The sequence below is a fragment of the Oryctolagus cuniculus genome, chromosome 1 (assembly GCF_051225735.1).
Source record: "Oryctolagus cuniculus isolate XC-2025 breed Fujian yellow rabbit chromosome 1, ASM5122573v1, whole genome shotgun sequence".
Classification (NCBI taxonomy): Eukaryota; Metazoa; Chordata; class Mammalia; order Lagomorpha; family Leporidae; genus Oryctolagus; species Oryctolagus cuniculus.
This window is the reverse complement of record NC_142867.1, coordinates 42,749,010-42,774,434: the sequence shown is the minus strand read 5'-3', so window position 1 is coordinate 42,774,434 and position 25,425 is coordinate 42,749,010. Positions and strand designations below refer to the sequence as shown.

At 36.7% G+C, this 25,425-nt stretch overlaps 1 pseudogene; it reads left to right on the top strand.

Moving 5' to 3' along the window:
• Positions 1-22,700: 22,700 nt before the first annotated feature.
• LOC149128368 (signal recognition particle RNA) lies at positions 22,701-23,020 on the top strand (annotated as a pseudogene).
• Positions 23,021-25,425: the final 2,405 nt, after the last annotated feature.

The following is a 25,425-nucleotide window of genomic DNA, read 5'->3' as shown; positions in this document are numbered from 1 at the left end:
ATAAAGAAATTATGGTACATATATACACAATAGAATACTACACAGCAGTTAAAAGAAGTGAAATTTTATTTGTAACAAAATGGATGCAACTGGAAATTTCATATTTCATGAAATAAGCCAGTCCCCAAAAGATAAACACCATATGTTTTCCCTGATCTAACGTAACGGATAGGGTATCTAAAAGGCAATCTATGGAAGTGATATTGATACTTTGAGATTCGGTGGTTTTGAACAGCCCTTGTCTGACTGTTGAGGAACAGTGTGGTGGAATGAGAAGGCCATGCCAAGATGGCCATTGACAACCGAGCCTGCCTGGCAACAGGCTTTGATTGGATGGCTTCAGAAACCACATGACAACAGAGCCTGACTATAATTATGAGGATTTATATTTTTTAAGACTCTAAGTGTCAAATCTCTGACCTAATCAAAATAGGCAACTACTCTAATGCAGGCCTATTCATGAGGATATATGTAGGTGCCGCAGCCTGTAACCATATCAACGGTTGCTGCTATTCAATAGGCAGCATTATTCCTTGCCACAGTTTCAGCTTCTTCCTCATAGGCTTTCCACTGTAAAAACTGTGGTCTCGACAAACATGCTTTGAGCAGTATAACCCAGTCAAAATGAGTTTAAGTTCGCTGCCCATTGTATAAGCACCTGTTCAAAGTAGGGAGAGTCAGGGCCTGACTCTTGAGAAGCCCTTTATAGCATAGTAAGGTCATTTACGGGAATTGAAATTCTGTGTTCACTTCAACATTAACGGCAAACATGCGGGTGGGATGGGGTCTAGCAGCTACACTGAGAGCCTTGGGAGCCCAGGGACTGCAACAAATGTGGGAATCCTCACTGGGTGCAGATGGGATGACCTCACATGGGTTATTGCCTTGAGGTTGTCTAACTTCATCCCATGGGTATGTGGGGGGTGGCTGACTAGGCATTGCTGCGTTGTCTGCTGTCATGTCATTTTCACTGTCAGAGCTCTCTCTCCCTAAGTCATCAACTGTTGCCTGTGAGGCAGAGGCCTAGAGTGACAGGCTCTTTTTACTCACAGATTCATTATTTTTGGTAATCTGCCTGGGATTCTGAGAGGTGGGTATCTTTCCCATGTTTGAGTGCTTAGTTTGTTATTGCTATGAACATTTGATAGAAAAATGATTGAATTAGATCATTGTTAGGTTGGTAGTTTCAAATTCCCTCAAATATATATTTTACTTATACTGACTGAATCAAATCCCTACTTTTAGCTCGAGCATTGCCACAAGTTCTAGGTCTCTTTAAATCTAGGTATAATGGCTGACTTATTTCAGAGCAATATGATGGAAGAGCCAATATTATTTGGAATTCCTACTGTCTTTTCTTGAGGGAATCCTCTTCAAATTCTTTTCTTCCTCTTTACTGATGTGTGGAATAAAAAGATAATGAGTAGAATCCCATAATTAATATAGAAATATAATATGATCTTAGGAAGGTATTATGAGAAAAAATATGGTACTGGTTCTCTCATTATGGACTTCAAACTGTAGATATGGAGACTGGATCATTGAATTTCAGTTCATTTATAGGAAAATGATGTAATAAATTAATTAATGATAGGCTGTATTTTGTTAGTATCTAGATCTATAACGATCAACAAACTCCATCTGCTGCAAGCACCACAAGACAATTTTGCCTCTATTATAGTCTTGGATCATGAACAGTCCTTGATTTCTGTTGGATTACATTCTTTCTTATTATTTATGACTTTATTTTTTCTGTTTATTATTTTATTGGTTCTCTATATTGTCTTTATTTCTTCTTCCTTCTGTATTCTTCATGTTTAATTTGTTCTTATTTTCTCAATTTCTTAAGGTAGACATTATGATTATTGATTTAAGATTTTTAAATTTTCACACTGAAGTTTAATATTATATATATATATATATTTCTGTAAACATTGCTTCAGCTGCATTTCACAAAAGTTTTTCCACATTTTAATTCATCGGCATATTTTCCGTTTACCTTTCTCATTGCTTCTTTGAAATATATATGTAGCATGTTCTTAATATCCACATATTTGGATACCTTCCTATATTCTTCTCTTTCTAAATTTTAAGTTATTTTCACTGGGACCAAGAACATGTTTTAAGATGTTTTTAATTTTTAAATTTATATATTTTTTCTCTTACCTCACATACAGTGTCACTTAGAGAATGTTCCATGTGTACTGAAAAGAAATATGTACTTTACCTGTGTTAGTTTGGATTTATAGATGTAGACATAAAATCCAACTAGTTCATGATGTCATAGAAATGTTCTAATCACATTGATATGTTTCTCCTTAGTTGTCTAATTAATGATTGGCAATGAATATTTAGGTGCAAAAAAGCACTTTAATTTCTCCATGTCAAACTTTTCATTGTCATTTTTTGTATCACATTTGATGGTGGTGTTTGTAGCTGCTTATCCATTTATATTCATTATGTTTATCTGATCATTAACCCTGCTATAATTATGAAATTTCCATGTTTGTCTCTAGTAATACTAATTTTTGTAGAGTATTTTATCACTCCAGTTCTCACGATGGAAGTGTTTTGCGTGGCATCATTTTCCACTCTTTTAGTTTCAATGTATTTGGATTGGGTATTTGAACCTACAGGATGTTTCCTTCTTTTTTTTCCTCTTGTAAAGATTTATTGATTTACTTAAAGTCAGAATTATAGAGAGAAGGAGAGACAGAGAGAGAGAGAATCTTCCTTCTGCTGATTCACTCCCCACGTGGCCACAAAGACTGAAGCCAGGAGCAGAGAGCTTTTTCCAGGTCTCCCACATAGCTAGTAGGGGCCCTTGGGTCATCTTCTGTTGCATTTCTTAGTCCATTAGCAGGGAGCTGGATTGGAAGAGGAGTACCTGGGAAATGAATCAGTGCCATACAGGATGCTAGCATTGCTGGTGACAGCATTACCTGCTACGCCACAATGCCAGCCCGCAGCATGTTTAAGAAGCATATACTTGGAAACATTTTCAAGCAAATCTCTCAAGCTCTCCCATTAGATTAGAATATATGGATGTTCATCTGGATTTTAATTAATTACATTAATCAATTAATTATGTTTATTAGACATGGTTCATATTTACATGTAAGTGTTATGGTTTATTTATATTTGTTATTTTGCTTTAAATCTATAAATCTTACATATTTTGTTAGTTTTGTCTTTCATATCCTTTTGTGTGAGATGAATATATTTTAATTCTTCTGATACATTTTTAAGTGTATTTATGTTATTTCCCAAGTGGTTGCTTTAATGGGTAAAATATATATCTTAATTTACTATGAACTATTTGAGAGTAATGCTGCTAATTAGGATGACATACAAATTTTCTCCAAAATTGTTCCATATACTTATCTGTGAAGTTGTATGCTTAAATTATTTTCTCTTTCTTTGCCATGTTTCTATTTGTGTATCTTCCAGCTCCATAAGTGTTTCTTCTGCCATCTTGAATCTGTTGCCATCTTATTAAGTGGATTTTTAAAATTTTATATATTTCACTTTTCAATCTAGAATTGAATTTCTTTTATTGATCTATTCATTGATATTCTTACTTTTTCATATTTTTGTTACATTTTTGAACATACCGACTTGAAATGTTTATTAGTTAAATGCAACATATGGGCTCCCTGATTCTGTCTATATTGACTCCTAATTTTCATCACACTGTACCTTCCTTACAAGTCAATTTTTGTTGAAAACTAGTCATTTTAAATATTACAGTAATTCTACATTTTTCTTTAATATATGATATTATTACTATTGCTGTATGTGTCTTCTTCTTTTATCTTCTTTCTTTTTATAAGTAACCCATCTGGTCTAAGTTTAACCTATAGAATCTGTCTCCAGTGTAGCCCACTGTTGCATTTCTCTCCCTCCCTCCCTCTCTCCCTCCCTCCCTCCCCCCTTCCTTCTTTCCTTCCTTCCTTCCTTCCTTCCTTCCTCCTCTCTCCTCTCTCCTCTCTCTTAACTTTCTTTCAGGAGTTTCCCCAGTGCCAGCATAGCTTAATTGTGAGTCAGTGATTGATGGGAAATTAAGCTCAAACATCTTGACGCAATAAAGTTTCCATTTTCTCTCAATGTGGACATAGGTGTATTAGTGTAAACATTACAAGTTCAGAGAGATTTTGAATCTAATCTAGTTTTTAGTTCTCACCAGCCCCTTAGCCTTCTCCTGCATGAACCCGCAGTCTTCCAGTTAGTGAGGGATATGCAGTAAACTCATCAAGTCCCCTTCCCCTCCACTAATTTAATTCTTTCTCATATTCAGGATAAAATATAATTAAATCCTACTATTGATGAAAGTCAACCTGGCTTCAAGGACCTATTTAAACAATCTATTTCTAGAATTTTTCCTGTAGAAAATTATTTATTTAAACTATGGGGTTAAAATGGACTGTATTAGTATTATTTATAAACAGTAGTGTCTCCTAGTTTTACATATACATAATGAACAAAAAGATTTTAACAATATGTGAATAGAAGCATGAAATGAGTGAAGTGCTTAGCTGTACTTAAAATTCTTCTAAAATACTTGATTTTAGGAGAAAGTTTTCTGAGATTCCATCATGAGTAACATCTGCATGCTTTCGCTATGGTTATATTTATACTCAGCATTTTGATTCCTTAACAAATAGTACAGTACTTATATGACAATAATAATTTATATAATGCCATTGAAATACATTATTGCATCAGGATAATGTCAAATTTTATGATTCCAGAGTACATTTACTTTGGCTTATGGTTTTCAGTTGCTGGTTGACTTGTTAGCTTTTGTAAAACTTCTCTAGTGACAAAATGAAGCTTGAAAAATTTCTATCAATTTTAATAAGCCCTTGCATCTGAAAAGGGCTTTTAGTTGCTATTATATATATATATTTATTTATTTATATGTTGCTATATATATATATATAAATCAGTTCATTTTTATCTAAAAAGCAATCTTGTCAGGAAGGGATAGTGATTTTATTTTTTTTAAAGATTTATTTTATTTATTTGAAAGACAGAGTTACAAAGAGAAGTAGAGACAGAGAGAGAGGTTTTCCATCCGCTGGGTCACTCCCCAGATGGCCGCAACAGCCGAGCTGCGCTGATCTGAAGCCAGGAGCCAAGAGCTAGGAGCTTCTTCCAGGTCTCTCACGCAGGTGCAGGGGCCCAAGGACCTGGGGCCATCTTCCACTGCTTTCACAGGCCATAGCAGAGAGCTGGATCGGAAGAGGAGCAGCCCGGACTAGAACCGGTGCTCATATGGGATGCCGGCGCTTCAGGCCTGGGCATTAACCTGCTGCACCACAGTGCTGGCCCGAAGATAGTGATTTTCATGCATGGTGGGAAAACTGAGACCAAATTTTTTTCCCAATGTCACATCTCAAGCATCAGGATTGAATTCATCCTCCAAATCCATAAAGTGAAAAGGAGATTTAATTGACATTTATTAACTAGAAGGAGCCAAGCCCCATGCTGTATGCTGAGACAATTTTTACCCTATTCAAGAGAAATGTAGGTAATTTCCAAGATGATTTTACGAATGAAAATGTGAGCTTCTGAGTTGCAAACCATTTATTCTTATTTCATATTCGTAAAACAGCTGGAATTAAAACTTCGAATTGCTGATTTTCAGTGTCATACATGGCTGTACATTCCCTATTCTTAACTAAGAAAAACTGAATGTATTTTCTAACATAAATTAAGCATTTACTATACAGCAGGCATTGTATAAAGAAATTTTACTTTTTTTCTTTCTTAGAGAATTTCTATTCTACTTACAATAATAGGAATACATCTTTTTCATCATTCCAATCATGAACATTCCTTAGGTTATTTGTAACTGAGTAAAATGAAACTAAAATGTTTCCCTCTCTGACCACGTGACTATAGGGAATACAGCCTATAACTGAGGAAAAGCAGGTGTTTTACCTCAAGAAGAAAGACAAAGACAGCAAAAACAACAAAAGATGTCCCTTGTCATTTAACAGAATGATGCCTCACGCATCACGGCTTCAAGGCTTGGTGGTTCTCAATGGTCCAAAAACGTCTCTATCATTCTAGTTTTGTGAATGATCTTGCTTACAATGATATCCCTTGATTTTGTACTCTAAGTATATTGAGGCACCTCTTGGTTCAAACTGTACAGAATAAAACACTGATTTAACATAAACAGAGATTAAGTGATTATAATGTTTTTACTTATTTATATTATAATATAATATAATACATAATTATAATATTATAATTATGTATTATAATATTATAATTATGTATTATATTATATAATTATAATATAATATAATATAATATAATAATAATGTCATTCCTATTTATGGAAGCCATGGGGAAATAGGACTAATATTTGTATTTGTACTCCCCTGCTGTATACACAAGTATAATTTGCTGAAGATGGGATGAATTAATCAATATGGGTGTTAATTCCCTGGGGTGTCTGCCCCTAAAACTGAAGTGGCAAATATCCTTCTAATTTGTTGTGGGAAAATACTTTCAAGCAGATCAATATGTCCATAAAGGCAATATCTGTCTGCTCATATTTTGACAACCAGCTTTTCAAATAGCACCAGCTAAGTAAATTTCATTAATTTTATATACTTTTATATACTTGTTTAATGGAATAACATCGCCTGATGTTCACAGGCATCACTGCATAATTCATTCACCATCTAATTCCATATCAACTGTTAAAATCCAAAGAAAAGTCAATGCTTATGTTTTATGTTTCATTGAAATCATATACTCCTATGAAATAATTTAAACCTAAAATAAAATTAAAGCATGTTATAATGAAAATTAAATATTTGAAAATACAATATCATTAGTCTAGAATTGGTCTTTTGAAGTGTAGGTATTCATATGTTGAGTTAAATCACATGTGCTGTATTCTCACTTTTTTTTTGCTAGTCTTACAGTAAAGGATAAATTTTTTAGTGGAGCAAACAGAAAGGGAAATGAATTTTTTCTATCATAAACACCACTAACTAAGCATCATGACTTATTAGTCTTATAAAAGAATATCCAAATAGATCCCTTAGAACTTTCCTTGAGTCAAAAGTACATCCTGTTGCAGAAATAGAACTTCTGTTCAAGACATTTTGAAGAAGAAAACTCACACTCACAAACATAAAATGATAAGCTTTAACTCTGAAAAGCAGCTTGTTTTGAGTATTAGGGAAAATAGTTTTTCAGCTTCTAAGAACATCAAAGATCAACTGCCAACTTATTTCAGATTGAGAGCTTCAGATTTAACATGGGGTATCTTCAAAGCAGTGTGACTGATGGAGCCTGTATCTGTAAACTGCTCTTGTAAAAAAATTTTGAAATAATTTATTTATATAGATTCTAAAATATGTTTTAAATTCCTTTTTATCTTCCTATTAGTCATGTTTTTTCTGACATTAGCAGTTAAAGAAAATATATTTGAAAATTATTCCATACTAAAAGTGCAAAAATAACTTAGGTCAAAAATAAAAGCTTAAACTATTTTCTTTTTAATGTAAAATAAAATAAAATGTGCCATAAAGAATACTCATGGAAGAGGCAGATACACTGAATCTGTTGTAATGATCAAAAAGTACATTCTGTCCTCTTACATCCCTTTTGCTACAAACAAAAAGATATTCTTGAACACAGGAATAGCTCAAGGAAAGAATTTTATAGATTAATCGCATTGTGTTGTTCAAATCTACGATAACAAATCATCAGTCAGAAGTTATGCCCCATTTGGTGATTTCTTTTATGTTTCAATTTCGTCCATATTTTCTGGATGAGATGAACATTTGAAATGATAAACTAAGAATATTGCCCTCTCTAATGTTCACGGGTCACATTCAAATATAACAAAAGACTGAATCAAATAGAATTATTTTTGTTTTTTACATTTTTTTTATTTATTAATATATAGAGAACGGATTTCATTAATTTCATAAATATGATTCCAAGAATATAATGAAAATTTCCTCCTTATTTTCTTTCCTATTTTTTTTTTTTTTTTTGCTTCTTGGGAAAAACACTTCCAGGTTGAAACTATGTTAGTTTGTTTCCCCACAACTGTTCAACCTGGGAAATCAATCTCCTACCTTTGGACTTGGGCTGGACCTTACACCATGGGCCTTCTTGCTTCTCAGCCCTGTGGACTTGGACTGGGATTCTACTATTGGCTCTTCTGGGTCTTAACTTTTCAGCCTCCAGAACCGTTTGAGCCAATTCATATATCTCCAAATTCCAAACCTGTGTAAAGACTCAGTATCCCCCATACATACCCTCAAAGACACCCATATCCCCTGTAGCTGCAGAGCTCACACTGCTGATATACCAAATCTGTACCTTTGTTATGGAATAGCACTGGGATATTTATATGAAAGTAGAGCATTCAGATCAGATGTGTGAGCTTCTTGAGGGAACAGAGATTTTCTTGGCACCTTTTACATTTCACATAGCTTCACCCATCCCTGGTTAATAGAGTACAATAAAATAAAGATGAATTGATTTCCAGCTGTCAAGGGTATTGGTTAATTTGAGGTATAGAGTATCTTCAAGGTCATTTTACCTTATGAGACTACTCCAAAAGGTTCATGGAAAAAAATGGAAATAAAAGATAAGCTTACTTTGGTGCAAAAAATGTTTGCGATTCATATCAAAATACACATTTTCCATGAACTCTGTGAAGATTCTTCCTATATTCTGTTCTTTAAGGTCATTTATAATATTTATATATGTTCATAAAACAAAATGAAGCAGCTACCACTTATATATTTGAGGTACCTGTGCTGAATGAAGTGTGTGTGTGTGTTTGAGTGTGTGTATGCATTAAACCAAACCACAGGCTTATGAGGTACAGCATACTCTCTTCATGTGGGATTATGAATAAATTGCCAGTTTCTCATAACTAGTAAGGGTTTATATCCGATAATTCAAATCTCTTCAAAAAGAACAAATCTATGACACTTACTTCTGCATACTTAATCTTATTGTTTTTACCACTTTCAATGCTATTGAAAATTGGACCAATATTCACATTGTGAATTCTTGAATATTTAATCTATTACTAGAGGTATTTGATGATATAGCAGCTTTTCTAAACATTAAGGTGGTATATTTAAGTCAAAATGCAAAAACTCTCCCTTGTTCTTCAATATTTCTGAAAGTCTCTGCTCTCCACCCACAAAGGGTCAGTATTGTGGGAAACTGATAAACCCACCATATGCAATGTCATGCTGGCATCCAATTTTGTCCCAGGTTCATGTCCCTGTTGTTCCAATTCATATCCAGCTCTCTTATAATGGCTTGGGAAGAGCAATAGAAGATGGCACAAGTATTTAGGCCCCTGCCACCCATGTGGGAGACCTAGATGAAGCTCCTTACTCCTGGCTTCCTCTTGGCTCACCCTAGGCTCTTGCAGCCATCTGAGGAATGAACCAGCAGATGTAAGATCTCTCTATCTCTATCTCTCTATTTCTATCTCTATATCTATTTCTCTCCAAATCTCTCCCTTTCTGTAACTATTTCTGTAAATAAATATATAGTTAGAAATGCCCACTCTGCCTGTCAAAAAAAAAAAAAAAAAAAGAAATGCTCTTTATCTAGAACTGCCTGTTTTCATTGAGTTCATTCCCAAAGACATATATAATCATAGCTGCTATAAAATTGAAGTTAGAAGTGTAGCTATGAAATCTGAAAGTAAGCATATTTTATTCAATGAAGGGTATAACATACTGCTCTAAGAAAATTTATCTGTTTGTTATGAAATAATATGATATATATGCAATAAAAACCAAGATTTTTAAGATTCTAAAAAGACAAACGAGAGTACCTAATTTGTCAAAGGGAAGGTTGAAGAGCTAGTTATATACTACAGTGGAATTATATATTTATTTCAGAGTAATGTGCATTAAAATGTATTAACCAAAGAACAGTGTGTATTTAGAAGCCAATTTTTGCCTCTGCATCCCCATAGACACATTTGGTATAAACACTGAGCTAAGAATTTATTAAAAATACTCAAATTTTTCATGACAATTACAATTAGGTTTTATTTCTATTCTCCCAACGTTTTCACTCTAGGATATTATTTTGATTTTTGTCAGTTTTTCTTTAGAGAAAAATAAGGTTCTAAAAATGAGGAACTTAAAAAAAAGGTAAGAGCAAATACAGCTAATGGAAACATGGTAAAAATACTGAAGTCAAAATAATAGGAGAAATATGCAAAAAATAGTCTAGATTTTTTTTCTGAAAAAACTATCCTTATTATCTTCTTTCTCTGGAACTAACAATGTTAAAGCAAATGAAACATTACGATTCTAACTAGCAGGGTACATGTTCTTTAAGATTTGTGATATATGTGTTACTTAAAAACAAATATTTTTGAAACTAATGCCTTTTATTGATATTATTATGTTCTATTGTATAGCTTCAGTCTCCAAGTGTTCAGACTTGAAAATCATCCATAAAACAATATTATTTCATATAGAAATATTTTACTTTTACCAAATCTGAATAGACAACATTTAAAAATATGATCTCAGGATACTTTTTTAAAGTATGCTTAAAAACAATTGTTTCCAGTTTCTGAAGCACTTTGTTTGTATTGTTCCCTTTTATTGTTGCAACAGCTCTAATATGAAGGAGCTATTCCCATTTTAGAGGAGGGGAAATGGAAGTTGAGGGAATATTAGAGTACTAGATACCAAAAGAGAAGTTTGGGTAAAATTGTTTGCAACAGGCTTTTAAGGTCTGCAGATGCCGATGCCAAACTGAAGCCATGATATATATGTGAATTGAGTTAAAGATCTACAATCCAAATTTAAGACTGAGTGAAACAGAAAAAGGCAGCCTAGAGAAAATGATATGATAAACATACAAAGACCCAAGTGCAATTGCTAATCAAGATTTTCCGTGGAATAATATTAATTTACATAATCATCCCCCTAATTCTGGCCATTGTATTTCCACAGGCTCACTTTACACAGGCATTCGGCAACCATTTCACTCCCAGACCCTCCACTTTTTCTGCCTTAAACATACCATCTGAAGCAACCAGCTAATATCACACCTTTAGATAAAGGCAATTGTTGAGTTGGATCATATTGTTGTGGCTGATGATTCAGTAAGAAAAGTTTGTTGCTTCCTACTACACATATTCTGACGTCCCTACTGATGTGAGTGACTGTTTATTTTATGTTAAAAAATAGAATGGACATTTGGTACAGTAACTGAGTTGTTGCTTGGGATGCCTGCATCCCATATCAGAATTCCTGGGTTTCACTCTAGTTTCACTTCTGATCCAGCTTCCTGTCATTGCAGATCACGACAGACAATCAAGGAAGGCTCAAGTTCTGTGTCACTGGCACCAACATGAGACCAAAATTGGGTTCCAGGCTCTTGGCTTCATATTGCCTTAGCCTTTGTTGTTAACGGCATTTGAGGAGTGAACCAGTAGTTGGAATGTCCTCTCTCTCTCTCTCTCACTCACACTCTCTCTCTCTCTCCTAATTCTTATTCTGTCTCTCTTTCTCAAATAAAATGAATGAATACATGATATTAAAAACCAAATGGCCATAGATAATCCCCAAGCAATTATATTCATTTACACTTTAAAGAACAGAGGTATGACAGAACTTTCTCCTCTAACTAAGTAATATATAACCCGTCCCTTATCTGTCCACTATATGATAGGGTATCATATACAAGCATTTGTTTTTAATGGATGTCACAAGTTCAGGAAGAGCAACAGTCATACTAGAAACAATGACATGTAGCAAATTAGATCTTTCTAGTGGCAGATAACAGAATACTTACCAACAGAATATGTATTTTTAAAATGATTAAATATAATTGAAAATCAAATTAAAAATTTTCATTTTGGTAAGGAAACTCTTTTTCAAGAGAGTTAACTAATCTACACTATGGACCAAATAGACCTGATATCTACAGAACCTTTCATTTCACATTTGCAGTATACAGATTCTGTTTATCAGCGTGTGGGATGCTCTCTAGGATAAACCATATGCTAGGAGAAATCAAAAGAGAAATCAAAATATTTCTGGAACCCAATAAAGGTGACATTACAACTTTTTTAAATTTATGAGCTATAGCAAAAGCAGTGTTAAGAGGGAAGTTTAGAGCAATTGGTGCCTGTGGGGAGCAACTGGGAGCAACTCGGACTAGACTAAGTTACTGGAATTAAGACTTATTCTATGCATCTGCTTTCCCACAATATGGCGCTGAGAAGGGAAACAGCTTCTACACAGCTGCCTCCAGTTCAACCAATAAACTGTAGGACCTGCTCCTGATTGGAGGAGAGCAGCGTACTCGGCGTGTGGGTAGCAGAGTTGGGATTGGTGGAAGAGGACTATAAAGGAGGAGAGAGACGGCACGCACCAGGAACATCTAAGGGGAACATCTGAGGGAACACCTGTGCAGCCCCCGAGAGAGCCGGCCGGCGGTGTGCCGCTCCCCCGTGGAAGTGGGGAATGTGGCAGGGGGAACCGCCCTTCCGCGGAGGTGGAAGGGTCGGTAGCCAACCCGGGAAGAACCAGCAGCAAACCCGGGGAGGGCCGAGCAGACGAAAGAACAGTGCAGGGTCCTGTGTCGTTCCTCCACAAAGACGGGGAGCGACATAATGGTGCCGTGACTCGGATATGAAGCCTAGGCAGGGTTTAGTGTCGTTCCTCCACGAAGAGGGGGAGCGACATAATGGTGCCGTGACTCAGATAGGAAACCTAAGAGGGAAGAAACGGGAAGAAGTGGAAAATGCCAGAGAGAGAGACTAGCAAACAGCCTAGGGAAAAGCCGGACGAAAAAGGTGCCAGAAGAAGCTATTGAAAGCCTAGGCATAGACTCGGATACGGACTGTGGGAAAGAAGTTAGGATTTAAAGTGAAAGCAAGAAGAAACTTAGACTCAGATACGGACTGCAGGTTGAAAGTGAAAGTGAAACCTATAAGAAACTTAGACTTGGATACGGACTGTGGGGAGAGGCCAGGAGAAATGAGGGAGGAATATTGTTGGAAGAAAACTTAGGGAAACATACCGGGTAGAGAAAAATGTTAGGGAGGATGAAGCCGCGAGTGCAGGCCAAGGCGGAAACGGAAGCCATCTTGGAATTCTTCAAGTCAGCCCGGGGAGCAAGAGGCGAAGATCTGGAACCAGAGGCAGAGACGTGGGCCCCCAGGTTGGAATTCGCCAGGTTAGTCCGGGCAACTTGGACTGAATGCCGGTGGTGGTGGAAACGTGAGCTGGGGCTGTGTGACTCGCGGAAGCCGCCGTGTGCAGAGAGAGCACAGGGCATGAATAGATAGGGAACGCGGGGCTGGCGCGAGGCAGTGGTACGGACGCGAAGGGCGTGGAGACTGCGGAGCGCGCGAAGCCAAGCCGCGCAGAGCCGGGAAGCCGCGCAGATGAGAGAGGCGCGGGCTGAAGCAGCTCAGAGCCGGGAAGCCGCCGAGAAGCAGCCTCGGGGCGGGCGCCAGGAAGCCGCAGGGATAAGAGAAACAGAAGTTTAGAAGTAAAATGAGAGAAATAGGAATGCTGGAAGATAGAAGCAAAATGGGAGAAATAGGAATGTCCGGAGATAGAGAAATAGAGAAATAGAAAGGCCTCCCCACAACATGGCAATGAGAGAGCTTGGATTCGGTCTGCCTGATTAGTGAGGCGATGAGCACCTGCGGGCGGCTAGCAGCTTATGCGCCGCAGGTCACCGAAGACAGGCACGTTATCAACACCAATAAGTCACCCCACAACATGGCAATGAGAGAGCTTGGATTCGGTCTGCCTGATTAGGGCGATAAGCACCAGCAGGCAGCTCGACCAGAGTATGAGCTGCAGGTCACCGAAAATAGGCACGAATCAACACCAATAAGCCTCCCCACAATATGGCAATGAGAAGGCTTGGATTCGGTTTGCCTGATAGGGCTTGTAAGCACCTGCAGGCAGAGCAGAGCATGCGCTGCAGGGCACCGAACACAGGCACGCATCAGCGCCTAAAAACCTTCTCACAACATGGCGAAGAGAGGACCCAGATTCAGTTTGCCTGATTGATAGGACTTGTAAGAACCTGTGGGCAACTCTAGCAAGCAGAGCAGAGTGTGTGCCGTGGGGCACCGAAGACAGGCGCGTATCAACGCCAAAAATAAAAAGAAAGGGGGATCTGTGGGGAGCAACTGGGAGCAACTCGGACTAGACTAAGTTACTGGAATTAAGACTTATTCTATGCATCCGCTCTCCCACAATATGGCGCTGGGAGAGAAGTAAACAGCTTCCGCACAGCTGCCTCCAGTTCAACCAATAAACTGTAGGACCTGCTCCTGATTGGAGGAGAGCAGCGTACTCGGCGTGTGGGTAGCAGAGTTGGGATTGGTGGAAGAGGACTATAAAGGAGGAGAGAGACGGCATGCACCAGGAACATCTAAGGGGAACATCTGAGGGAACACCTGTGCAGCCCCCGAGAGAGCCGGCCGGCGGTGTGCTGCTCCCCCGTGGAAGTGGGGAATGTGGCAGGGGGAACCGCCCTTCCGCGGAGGTGGAAGGGTCGGTAGCCAACCCGGGAAGAACCAGCAGCAAACCCAGGGAGGGCCGAGCAGACGAAAGAACAGTGCAGGGTCCTGTGTCGTTCCTCCACGAAGACGGGGAGCGACAGGTGCCTATATAAAGAAATTGGAAATGCATCAAATAAATGAATTATTATTGTATCTCAACAACCTAGAATACTCCAGCAAACCAAACCCTAAATCAGTATAAGGAAAGAAACAATTAAAATTAGAGAAGAAATAAATAAAATTGATCCAAGAAATTCAAAAGATCAGTGAAATTAAAAGGTTTTTTTGAAAAAAAAAACAAAATTGATATATCACTGGCCCAACTAACTAAAAAAAAGTGGGAGAAGACTCAAATTAATAAAATCAAAGATGAAAAGGAAATGTAACAATGGGTATCACAAAAATAAACAGAAACATGAGGAATTACTACTAAGAGCAATATACCAAATTTTGAAAATCTAAAAGGAATGGATAGATTCTTGGACACATACAATCTACCAAAATTGAGTCATGAAGACATAGAAAGCCTAAATAGACCAATAACCAATATGCAGATTGAATCAGTAATAAAATTGTCCAAACAAAGAAAAGCCTAGGAATGGATGGCATCATTGCTGAATTCTACCAGACTTTTAAAGAAGAATGAATTTCAATTCTTCTTGAGCAATTCAAAACAATTGAAAGAGAGCAAATCATCCCAAATCCTTTCTATTATGCTAACATCACCTTCATTCTTAAACAACAACAACAAAAATACAACAAAGAGAACTTTAGACCAATGTCCCTGATGACCATAGATGCAAAAATCCTCAACAAAATACTAGCTAATCGAATCCAAAAACAGATCAGAAACATCATTCATCTGGACCAATTGGGATTTATCTTGGTATACAGGTTCAACATCCACAAAACAATAATTGTGATACAACACATTAACAAATTGAAATATAAAAACTATATGATTATCTCAAAAATGCAGAGAGAAAGCATTTGACAAAATACAACATCCTTTCATGATGAAAAACTTAAGTAGATTGGATGTAGAAAGGAACATTCCTCAATACAATCTTGGCAATTTATGACAAGCATACAGCTAGCATCTTCAGTTACTGAATGGGGAAAAGTTGAATCATTTTCATTAAGATCCAAAACCAGACCAGGTTACTCACTTTCATCATTGCTATTCAGTATAGTTCTGGAAGGATTAGCCAGAGCATTAAGTGAGAAAAAAGAAATTAAACCGATACAAATGGTAAAGAAGGAAGTCAAATCACCCCTATTTGCATATGACAAGATTCTTTATATAGGGGAATGAAAATATTCAATGAAGAGACTATTGTAATTCATAAAAGTTTGGTAGTATCAAGATATAAATTAGTACACAAAAATCAATAGCCTTTTTATTCACAGACAATGCCATGGCTGAGAAAGAACTTCTAAGATTAATCACATTCACAATAGCTACAGAAAAATGAAATACCTTAGAACACATTTAGCCAAAGAGGTGAAAGAGCTCTATGATAAAAATTACAAAACATTAAAGAAAGAAATAAAAGAAGACACAACAAATGAAAAAAATCTTCCATATTTGTGGATTTAAAGAATTAATATCATCAAGTTGTTCATATTACTGAAAGAAATTTACAGACACAATGCAGTCCCAACAAAATACCAATGACATTCTTCTCAAATCTAGAAAAAAATGGTGCTAAACTTCATATGGAAGCACAAGAGACCCCGGACAGCAAATTATACAACAAATTATACAACAAAAATAAAGCCAGAGGCACCACAATAGCAGTTTTTCAGAAATACTACAGGGTAGTCAATAAAAACACCCAGCCTGGTACTACTACAAAAATAGACTTATGCACAAATGGAACAAAATAGAATCACGAGAAATCAATCAATGCATCTACAACCAACTAATATTTGACAAGTAATCTAAAATCAATCCCTGGATCAAGGACTGTGTATTCAACAAATACTGCTGGGAAAATTGGATCTCCACATGCATATGTTGTAAAATCTGACAGTATATCAAGTCTTGCTTTCTTTAGTTGGCCACTTCTGTGGGATACCTTTGCCTATCTCTTTATTTATACAGTCCTTTTATCCATAAATAGAAGGTGAATAGCTTGAAGTCGTCATGCAGTTAAATCTTATCTTTTTTATTTATTTATAAACTATCTTTTGAATAGGGAGAGTAATTAACCTACATTTAAGAAATCATTACCATTTTGTTAACTGGTTCTTATCTGCCTTATACTTATTTCATGCTATTTTCTTTTTTCTCAATTTTTATTATTATTTTGTATGGATTTATATCTTCTATTGATATTTTCTTTGTACTTACCATGGTATTACACAAAATATCTTACAGTTATAATATTCTAATTTTAGTTGGTATCTATAATTGCATTCAAAAACTCTATTTCACTACCATTATACACATTGCTATTGTAATCAAAATTTATACTTTTTAATTTGTGTATCCACTAACATTTCTTATTTTGAGTTATATTTAATATATTTGCTCTTTACCTTTCATGCTAGAAACAAAAATGTTTACCCAACACTGATACATTAATTTCTGCTGCATTTGGCTTCACATTTGTAACATTTACTTTTACATCCTTCTTTATTCAAGGCAGTGCTAATAAAATATCTCAACTTTTGCTTGGAGAAAAATATGACTTCATCTTCATTTTTAAAGGAAAATTTTGTGGAGTATAGAATTTTTGGTTGGAAGTTATAAGTTTGTGTTTGTGAGAACGTGAGAGAGAATGTGTTTTCCTTTAATGACTTTAAAATGAGTATGCATTTAATTATGGTTCTTAATCTATTGCGGGTGGGAGGGACGTTATGGGGGGGAAGCCATTGTAATCCATAAGCTGTACTTTGGAAATTTATATTCATTAAATAAAAGTACAAAAAAAAGATTTCTATTGGTAACAACCAGTCTTTTGGTAATCTTAAATATTTTCATTGTATGTGACAAGTCATATTTTATCTTTCTGATTCTGTACCTCTGTCAGTGTGTTTTATCAATCTGATCATAATAATATATCTCCATGTGTATTTATTGGGTTCAAATTATTTGGAATGCATTGGGCCTCCAGAATGTGGTAGTTCATTTTGTTCCCCAGATTTGGAAAGTTTTGGTTTTTAATTCTCAAACAATATTTCTGATATCCCCTCTGTCCTGGGTCCTGGATTCCTATAAAGAGTATATTGTTTTACTTGATGATGTTTTAAGTGCCTTAAACTTTCTTCTTTCTTTACTTTTTTTCACTATATTTTTTTTAAGTTACTTGGAAGGCAGAGTGGCAGAGAACAAGAGGAAGAGTGAGAGCCAGTGAGCCAGAGAGGGATTTTCCATCTGCTGATTCACTTCCTACATTGTTGCAATGACAAGAGCTGGGTCAGGCCAAAGCCAAGAACCAGGACCATCATCTGGGTCTCCACATGGGTGGCAGAGGCCCAAGTACTTGGGACATCATAGATTGCTTTCCCAGGTAAAGTATCAAGTTGTGGAACAGAAGCAGAGCAACACTCAAACCAGCACCCTGATAATGGTATGCCTATGTTACAGGCAGAGGTTTAACCTGCTGTGCCACAGTGCCAGACTCCACTATTTTTTCTTTTGCTCCTCTGATGAAACAATTTTCAGTGATCTGTCTTTTGGTTTTCCAGTGATTTTTTTCCTGCTTGATCTCATGTGCTATTCAACTCTCTAGTAACATTTTCCGCATATTTATTTCATTCTTCACTGCAAGAATTCAGGTTGGTGTTTTAAAAAAATTCCTTTCTTTGGTAGAATTCACTTTGTTTAGTCACAAATTCCTGACCTTGTTGATTGTTAAGTTTTAATCCTCTCTCAACCTTTGTTTCATTAGAATAAGTTTCAGAAGGTTTATTTTGCTATTTAGAAACTTTAATTCCCTGATCCTTTATTTTGTTGATTTTTTGTGTTGTTGACTGTATGTTGGAGGAAACAATAATTTTTCTCTGTCTCCGTGACCTGTCGTCATATGAGGAAAAATATTCTTCAATCAACTTGCCCCTAAATTTTGTGAATCATTCAAAGTTTATGCTAGTTCAAGCATCTTTCTTTTTAGTGATTTTTTGGTTTCAAGAGGACCTGGATCCCATCATCGTTTTCAGACATGTAGGACTGAAGTCAGTCCCTTAGGAAAGTTCCGGAAAAGTTTTATCATTAAATGTTCCATCTAACACTTTCCCTCTCTTGGGAGAAATTAGGATCTGACATTTTTCAAGCATTTACTCTGCACTGGTCTAGATTGAGGAGTTATGATTGATGGTAGTTCAAAATGTCATTATATTCTCACCGGTCTTCAAGAAGCAAAGGTATGCTGAGCCTGTGTTCACTTCAAGAAAGGCAAGACACCAAACAGTTCTTTGGTCATTCCCCAGGCAATCTGAAGCATTTACTATGTGGCCATAGTATTTTCTTTTCCAGGAAGAAGCTGAGACCTAAGGTTTTTCATCTGCTCATTGTGTGCTGAGACATGAGTTAGGGCCATGATAAGTGCCAAGTCAAACCACAAACTCTGATCTCAGTGGTCCTCAAATGGCTACAGCATATTATGTACTGTCAGCACTCTGAGACATCTGTTTTTAATAATGTCACATTTGCAAATTCTTAAGTAGACAACTTTGTCCCACTTTTCTCTGTCCTCTTCTCTATTACACTGTATTCTGTCTAGACATCAGTGAGCCAATTACCAGATAAGAGTTGTGATTTAAAATTTAGAAGTTCTATGTATATTTTAATGATTTAGAAATAAACATCGCATTTTCAAAAATTGTAAGGTGGAATTTTGGTAACTATTTCAAGTCATTTACTTTGTCTAGTCTTTTTTTTAATTTTTAATTTTTATTGATTTGAAAAGCATAGCAAGAGCAAAAGTGACAAAGTGAGAGAGAGAGAGAGAGATCTTTCCTATGCTAGCTCACTCTTCAAATACCCAAAACAATCAAAGCTAGGCTAGGCAGAATACAGGAGTCAAGTATTTCATGGGGGGGGGGGGAGCAATGCTGTGGTGTAGTGGTTAAAGCCACCTCCTTAAAGTACAGGCATCCTATATGGGCTCTGGTTCAAGACCTGGCTGCTCTACTTCCAATCCAGCTCTCGGCTATAGCCTGGGAAAGCAGTAGAAGATGGCCCAAGTCCTTGGGCCCCTGCACCCAAGTGGGAGATCTTGAAGAAGGTCCAAGCTCCTGGCTTTGGAACAGCTCAGCAGCTCTAGTTGTTGCAGCCATTTGGGGAGAGAACCAGTTGATCGATGTCTCTCTCTTTCTCTCTGTCTCTCTCTCTCTCTCTCTCTGCCTCTGCCTCTGCCTCTCTATAACTCTGCCTTTCAAATAAATAAGTTTTTTTTTTTTTTAATTCCATTTGGGTCTCCCATGTGGCTATCAGGGGCCCAAGTAAAAACATTAAAATGTTAATAGACAATCATTTACTTTGGGGAGATTTTAATTGATATGATTTTATTGCTTAAAGATATGTACAAATCCATTTTTTCAATGTTAACCAAGTCCTTATTTCTACAAAAACTCATGAATTATCATCTCAAATGGGTTGTAATAGAAAAGAGATATTTCTAATTATACAATGGCCAGGAAACATACTTCATGGTTGTCTCTGAGAATGTCAATCCTAGAATCTGATGCATTACTATGTCTGCCCCTATCAGTGTATTTAAACATAAAGATAGCTGCTGTTTGTCTTCTAGATACAAATGCATGCTCTGCGATTCAATTTTGTTTATGTGGTCAACAATACAGACCATTTTGTGTTTTTGAAGACACCTGATTTCAATTTATCTTACAGATTTTTGTCTAATATTTTTCCAACTTCCACAATATACAATGTGACCTGCTACAATTTCATTGTTTGGAAAATGGATGCCTTAGTCTATCTTATTTCCATCAGGTGAGATTATTCTTTGTATTTCTCTGGGCTTCCTTAGCAATTTGCTTACAGTTTTATAAAAAAATAATAATAATAATGCCATTTCAGAGTATTTGCAATATGTCAGGAATAGTTTAAAACAATTTTTAGCCACCCAAATCTCATGAAGTGGTAATAGATAGTCATCTCAATGGAAGCCAACTAAGATGTTTTAAGCATCCTTACACAGATTGAAACATGGACATGGCAAAACACAACCATGTGAGTGAATCATCATGGAAGTGGAATGTTAAGGCCCTGTTAAGTCTTTTAATGACACATCCCTGATCCACATCAATACAGTATCTTTATGAGAGACTCTGAGCCAAAATCAACTAGCTAAACCATTTCAGGACTCCTAATTTAGATTTTTGTATGATTTTCTAATGAATCTCTGTGTCCTTGTTTTCTCCTCTCATGTCATTTTCACCAGAAAATACCATGCTTTACTTTTGGGATAAGGCTTGCCCCCATTATTCTCTCATGTAAGTGTCTGCAGTAATGTCTCAGCAACGTTTAGTTTTACTAAAAAACTGTATATTTCCTAGAAGCACCCACTACAATTGTTTCACACAATGTACTCCATGTGATAGGCTGAATAGGCCCTTCAAAGATGTCTACATCCTTGTCTCCAGCTACTGTGAATGTATTAAGTCACATAACATAAAGAGAATTCACAAATATATTTAGAGTAAAGGACTTTAAAACACGGAAATATTATGAATTATCCAAATGGGTCCAAAGTAATCATATGAGCCCTTAAAAACAAGAATTTTTCTCAAGCTGGAAGCAGAGATGTGGCAAAAGGAAAAGCTGAAGAGATTTGAAGCTTGTGAGGGAGTTTATCAAACTTTGCTGTGATGCGGTTGGAGGGTATGGTTCAGGTGGAAAGCATGACAAAGAATATCAGCATCTTCTAGAAGCCAAGATGGCTCCCTTGCTGATATGAGCAAGCAGGCAGGTTCTTAGCTCTATAGGGCCTTAGTGCTAAAGTAGCAAGGAACAGAATTTGACTAACCATCTGAATGAACTTAGAAGTATGCCTTAATTCCAGAACCCCTAGAATGGAAGGAACATGAGGAAATTATCCAATATTGAGTTCTTCTTCAAATCGTAAGAATTCTGAGTGCATGGAACCTGAGCTACTCTCCAGGTTTGGATACACTCGCTAGTTCATAGTAACCACTTAATATCAGTTTACCAGAGAAAACTTGTTTTTCAACCTTTTTCCACTTTTAAATAATATTCTTGAATAATGTTTTAGTTGGAGCTCACAAATTCACTCAGCTTTATATAAAATATATGTATTTTACACACGAGGAAACCAAGGGTTAAAGTAAGTGTCCCAATTAATGAATGAGAGAGCGGTTTTCACACTAGATGTTTTTAGTCTATAGTCTATATTATACCCACTCTATCATTGAATATTCTTAGCATGAAAATTTTACCTGTATGACAGATTTCCTCATTAGCCATAAACATCAGACCTGAATTTGAGGCTTGTCATCATTTGCATCAGGGAACTTAATTTATATGCCAAGAAATTCCCTATGCTTGATTTTCTTGGAAGACCTAAGAGCCACAGTGAATAGCCCTACAGTGGTGATTGAGCACACCTTACACCCTGAAAATTGCAGTGGACAACTTGATTGGAATTAAGTACTGTGCAGTTATGACTCTCCCTTTATGAAAAGACAGTCCAGGGAATAAAAAGATTATTCATGAAGAACAAGAACTCATTGACTTTATACTGTCCTATCAAGTACCTAGAGAGCTGATCACAAGTGAACCAGAATGAATAAAAGTAATTAAAGCAGCTACTGATAAGTATCAAGCCATTTTCTTTCTTGGAGTCTGAATATATTAGGTGAGCATTGAGGCTGTACATTTTACCTCTTATTTAGGCAATATCAGGCAAGGTGCAATTGAGTTATTTTCTTTCAAATGCTTTTCCTATGAACAGCTATAATTTTAGGCCACTAGAGAGTCTTCTACTCACACATTGTTGTAGGTTTCCCTTTTGGTCATCCTTCAGAAACTGGTATAAGCTTTTCTCCACTTATAAATGTGCCCTATATAATATGATCTACTTGGTCAAAATACGTAACTCTGTTTTTCAAATAAATAAAATAAATCTTAAAAAAAGAAGAAAGAGCCGGGCGCGGTGGCGCACACCTGTAGTCCCACCTAGTCGGGAGGCTGAGGCCAGAGGATCGGTTGAGTCCAAGATTTCTGGGCTGTTGTGTGCTATGCCGATAGGGTGTCTGCACTAAGTTCGGCATTAATATGGTGACCTCCTGGGAGCGGGAGACCACCAGGTTGCCTAAGGAGGGGTGAACCGGCCCCGCCTTTTTCCCAGGTCAGAAAAAAAGAAGAAAGATAATTTAGTATTAAATGGTGACTTGATCAGCCCTCGCCCTGACTGTTGATGAACAACTTAATATGTTATCCCTCTTGGTATTTTTTTGTCTGTTTGTTCTACTTAATACTTTTGGTTGAATACTGTAATCAATACACAATTATTCTTAAGTGCTGAAACTTAACTGAAAAGTGATCACTGTTAAATATAAGAGTGGGAATAAGAGAGGGAAGAGATGTGCAGTTCGGGACATGCTCAAGCTGACTTACCTCAAACGGTAGAGTTAGAAACATACTCTGGGATTCCAATTCAATCCCATCAAGGTGGCATGTACCAATGCCATCTCACTAGTCCCAGTGATCAATTTCTGTTCACAATTGATCATAATGATAGGACTCAGAACCAAAGGGATCACATAAACAAGTCTAGTGTCTGCAAATACTAACTGATAGAATAAAAAAGGGAGAGAATGATCCAACATGGGAAGTGAGATACACAGCAGACCCATAGAATGGCAGATGTCCTAAACAGCACTCTGGCCTCAGAATCAGCCCTTAAGGCATGCGGATCCGGCTGAAAAGCCTGTGAGAGTATTTCAGGCATGGAAAGCCAAGACACTCTGGGGAAAAAAAAAAAAAAACAAAAAACAAAAAAACAAAAAACCTAAATGAAGATCTCTGTGAGTGAGATCCCAGTAGAAAGAATAGGTCATCAAAGAAGGAGGTACCTTTCTCTGAAGGGAGGAGAGAACCTCCACTTTGACTATAACCTTGTCTAAATATGATCAGAGTCGGTGAACTCAGGGGGCTTCCATAGCCTTGGCAACTCATGACAAGAGCATAGGGTGATCACTAACGTCATAAATAAGAGTGTCAATTTGTTAGGTCAACAGCAGGAGTCACTGTGCACTTACTCCTCATGTAGGATCCCTGTCCTTAATGTGCTGTACATTGAGATTTAATGCTATAACTAGTACTCAAACAGTATTTTTCACTTTATGTTTCTGTGTGGGAGCAAACTGTTGAAATCTTTACTTAATGTATGTTAAACTGATCTTCTGTATATAAAGAGAATCAAAAATGAATCATGATGTGAATGGAAGGGGAGAGGGAGTGGGAAAGGGGAGGGTTGCGGGTGGGAGGGACATTATTGGGGGGGAGCCATTGTAATCCATAGCTGTACTTTGGAAATTTATATTCATTAAATAAAAGTTTAAAAAAAAGAAAAAAAATTGCATATCTACAGTGTATAATCCTTGTCAATTTCATCAGGAATTATTTCAAAAATTTTAGAGATCAAAAATTTCAACAAATTTAAATCACTTAATCAATTTATGCAGATTATTTAGGGTAGATCCAATTTTCAGTTCCAGTAAACCTATGTACAGGAAATATCTCAAGTGAGATCTTCTTTCTTGTTGCTATTGAGCATGGAAACTTTGGAAGCTGGAGGAATCACATGAGGGAAGGAACCTGCATTCTTGTAGCATATTTGATGGAGAGTTTCCGCTGCTTAGGAAAGCATAACTTGGAATTTATATGAATAAAAATAAACTTTAGTATGACGCTATCAAGATTTATGGGCTTATCTCTACCAGTGTTTAGTGTTAATCTATGTAAAATCATTGCTTTGCATTGAATTCCAACAATGCCCAATTTGCTGTCTGGGCTGCAAAGTTACGTTTTAGAAGAAATAAGCCTCATTTAAAATACAGATTTCTCATATTTCCTGTGGAGATATGGAAAGCCATTTCAATCTCACGAACCAATGCCAATCGGTTGACAGTGACACCTCGGAGTGCTGAGTTGAGAAGGAATCTGAGGCTGCATATTACTATTTCTGGCCTAGTACATTCATTACATGAACTGAGTGCTTAGGAGACACTTACATAATGATTCATGTCCTTGGCTTCAGGGAAAACTTAATAGGCTAGAGCTTTCATAAAAATTGGGATGAATACTATAGAACTGTGCTACTACTCAAGCTGGCAGGCATCAGGAATAGTCCCAGTGTGAATTCATTTGTGAGAGTGATTCCTAGAGAACAGATTTCAAGTCTTAGAGTAGTGACACAGAGCTCCAAGAGGTTAAAAACAATTGAAAACTTCCCATCCAGTTCTCTATGCAGCATATAATAAGCTTGTATGTCATCAAACACACACACACACACTCACATACACACACACATTGAACAGACAGAACAAAAAACAAACAACAAAAAGCAAAAACTCCATTTAAGTTCGTCAGATAATTGAAGGCATAAAGTGAATTATTGGCAATAGTAAAATATTGCCAAAATACAGACACAAAGAAATACAAAGAAGGAGCACTTACATGTTTCAAATTTTCTCTAAGCCTAAACTTGCTTTTAAAAAAGACTATTAAGGGGCCAGTGCTGTGGTACAGCATGTTAAAGCCTGGCCTGTAGCCCGGGCATCTCATATGGGTGCCAGTTCAAGTCCTGGCTGCTCCACTTCTGATCCATATCCCTGCTAATGCACCCGGGAAAGCAATGGACGAT